The sequence below is a fragment of the Suncus etruscus genome, chromosome 12 (assembly GCF_024139225.1).
Source record: "Suncus etruscus isolate mSunEtr1 chromosome 12, mSunEtr1.pri.cur, whole genome shotgun sequence".
Taxonomy (NCBI): Eukaryota; Metazoa; Chordata; class Mammalia; order Eulipotyphla; family Soricidae; genus Suncus; species Suncus etruscus.
The window spans coordinates 93144823-93148611 of record NC_064859.1 but is presented as its reverse complement, the minus strand read 5'-3'; positions in this window follow the sequence as shown (position 1 = coordinate 93148611).

The window sequence follows — 3789 nt, the reverse complement described above, 5'->3', positions numbered from 1 at the left end:
ATAGATAGATGGTAGATAGATGATTGATAGATAGATAGATAGATAGATAGATAGATAGATAGATAGATAGATAGATAGATAGAAAAATAAGGCTGAACCAGGAACGGAGACAGTGGGACCAACACCCACAAACTCCAGAGCAGCATCGCATGGATGAAACTGTGTGTGGGTCTCTGCTGAGGAGATTGGAGCTGAAGCTCTCACACTGCAGCGAGGTCCCTCCAGTGTCCCAGTCCCTGCTAGGGCCACTCCCAGAAACCTTTCTGGGGGTACTGTGGGGACCGGACGCTTCCCACCTGGGTCCAGGACAGACGCTGGATGGTCCCCTTGTGCGACTTGTCCCAGCCCCTTTCCTCTCCCAGCGCCTGGGTTTGGAAGATGAGGAGTTGCTTTGGGGTAGAAGGCCCAGGGCCCTGGCTGAGGGCCACTGTGGGAGCTGCATGTTTGGCTTTGAGCACTAGAGGGCAGCAGTCAGCTGTCTGGCTTGCAGAGGCCCCAGGGTGCGGCAGGGTGCAGAGACAGTAACACACACACACACACACACACACACACACACACACACACACACACACACGCACACACACTCCCTCCATTTTCCTCCATTTCAGCCTCCACAGGAAGTAAGGACCACAGAGCCTAGGGACTGACAGAGACCTCAGTTGGGAGTTGGGACCCACCATCTCCCACACCCACCATCCCTCAGGCCCCAGCATCTGTGCTGGGCTCACTGTGGAGGGTCCCCACTATGAGCTGTACCCCCTTTGGCAGACTCAGAGAGCCTGTAAGCTGGGAGTCACCCTGCCACCACCCTGATCTTCTCCCTGCCTGGCCAGGACCTCACCCAGTCTTTGGATATGGGATCAACCTCCAGAAGGACCTACTCACCTTATTTCCATTTCTATAAGGCCGTCCTGCTCCCTTTTCAATAAGGCAAGTCCCTGCTCTCCTGTGTCTCCTCCCCAGGTCCTGGACCTGAGGTCACTAGAGCACAGAGCAGGAGAGGGTGGGCTGCCTCCTCGCACACAGACCTCAGGCCTCCATTCAAAGTACTCTCCTGTGGGCCTCAGAAAATGCAGAGTTGGGGATTATTATTGTTTTTTGTCGTTTTTGTTTGTGTTTGGGAGGCTCAAACCCCACAACGCTTAGGGTCTATTCCTGCCTCTGTGCTCAGGAATGACCCATTAGAGGTGTTTAGGGGTCCTTATGGGGCATCACAGAGAGAACCAGGGTCAGCTACCTGCAAGGCAAGGGCCTTTGCCCCTAAACTATCTCTCTGGGCCCCTGACAACTTTCCTGGTTATTTTGTTGGGGTGTCCGGAGACTACATAATATCAAGGATGGAACAGGGGCCTCACACATGCCCAAGGTTGTTCTTGACTACGTGAGTCACAGTGCCAGCCCCCTAGAAGACTTACCAATAGTCCCCTCCAGTCCTGAAGGGATCCAGCACCCAAGCAGGAATATCACGGATACAACCACTCTTGTGTCTGCTCACAGCTATGCACTAGGCTGTCTGCTGGGCACCAGAATGAGGAATGATCAGCACAGCCCTGTCCTCTTGGGGCTGGCTGCTATTCAGACAAGGGGACAATTGAGAAATTGGGATGCAGTGGGGGCCATGAGGCCTGGTATGCTCAAGAGCCCCTTGGGAACCCGCTAGGAATGAATCTGCCCTGTTCAGCTCCATTTGCTTCTAGTTCCTTACAAAGCAGCTCTGGGAGAGACTTGATGCCATAGAGACACAAGGTAGCATCCTTGTGTGCCTTACTCTTTCTCTCCACTCCTGGAAGTTCTTGTCAGATACTAGAGGGGGGAATTGTTTTAGTCACAGACACAGTCTGTTGTCTTACACAAATATCCCTTTTTTCAGAAGCAGGATGTTTGTTTACTTTGTTGTTTCTATAAAGTTAGGGGGGCACATCCAATAGTGCTCAGGACTTATTCCTGTTCTGCACTCAGGGATTATGGTAGGACTTGGGGGACCATATGGGATGCTCGAAATCAAACCTGGGTTGTCCACATGCAAGACAAGCACCTTACCCACTATACTTGACCTATGCTTTATTTTTCTGAGTTTTTCATCCTTCTGGAAAGACTCAGGGCAAGATAGTGCCAATGCCCAGTGCTCCTCTGAGGATGTCAGAAATCTCTTCAACTTGGGGAAGATGAAATGATGAGGAGGAGGAGGAACAGGAAGAGGAAGAAGAGGAGGAAGAAGAAAGAAAAAAAGGAGGAGGAGAGAAATGGAGAAAGCCCTGGCAAACATGTTGGCTGGGAAGCAGTCTCCCACTGGAGAATTTTCCTCCATGTTTCGCCCAGTTGTCTGGGTTGATTTGAGGAGTGGTCTGCAGGCAGCCAAATGTGGGTGTATGGGCCAGGCAGGTACCCCTTACTCGGCTGTGCCTGGAAATATAATATATATATATATATATATATATATATATATATAGAGAGAGAGAGAGAGAGAGAGAGAGAGAGAGAGAGAGAGAGAGAATATAGCTCAAAGAAACCTAAGCCATTCTGCTTGATCCTAGTTTTGCCAATGAAACTCTCTCAGCCCCCCCCCCACAAGTCTATCCCATCTCCCCCTCAGTGAGCTCAGAGCCCACCTTGGCATCCCAGGTGCATGTTTCATGCCCCTCCTCTTCTCTTCCCAGAAACCAACCCGTCCCCACCACAGCCACCTTGGGGTGCGAATCATGGCCATCCCCCACCTTGGGGGAAGCATATCCTTATTTGGTCATGCCAGCCCCAGCAGCCGGCAGAAAAGGAAGGAGTGGGGGCAGCAGAAAGGAGCAAAAGGAGAAGAATGAAGAAGGCCTGGATGATTCTGAGAATTAAGGGTCAGCAGTGACGTCATGGCAGGGAGGGTTTCGCCCGGTCAGTGGGTGGGGACAGGGCAAGGTGACTCGGGCCCTGTGACTCATAGACAAGACAGGCCCCTGAATTCACAAGTCACTCACTGAATAAGTCATTAATTCTTTCAACATGGGCTCCAGGAGCTGTTATTGTGTTTAAGACACTGGACTGGGCACCAGACATGGGGTAAGAACTCAGGGACCCGGAAGAAGAAGATTCCAACACAGAGCTCAAAATGCAGGAGACAAGTATGTGACCTGAGGCCCAGAGCCTGCAACACACCAATAATTTCAGGAAACAGCCTTCCCTGGAAGGTAGTGGGGGAATGTCTGAGAGAAGTGGTGTGGCAAAGAGAGTGACAGTCAGACCAAGGGAGGAGAGGGCAGTGCCCATGAAGGAAGGCACTGGAAAGTCAGACATTGGGGTGGGGGTTGGGGAACTCTAAGGAGTTCCTGAGAAGGTGAAGAAAGGCAAAGAGGAGAAGTGAGACTGAGATGAAGGGAAGCAGATCCTGCAGGAGTTGAGATACTGTTTTTGTGCAGGCTGGGAGGTCTGATGGGCATCCTGCAGGAAGAGACAACATGGCCAGGACCTTCTGAGAAATGCTTCAGCCCAGCGAGTGGTAACGTGACAAGCTGAACTGACAAGCTAGTTCAGGAGCCAGGACTGAGTTCTCAGAGCTTCCAGGGACATGATTGAACATAGCTCCCCTCCACCCCCTCACCCATCACACACACACACACACACACACACACACACACACCTCCTGGTACCCTCAGTGACAACATCAGTGTCCCTGGGTGGCAATATGAAAAAAATGTGATGACAGAGATGACCAGGCCTTTTCAGGCACTCATTGGCAGAGCAAGGACCAGAAGCCATGGCCCCTGGCCCCCAAAAGTGGCCCCCCTATTCCCTCAATCTTTGCCC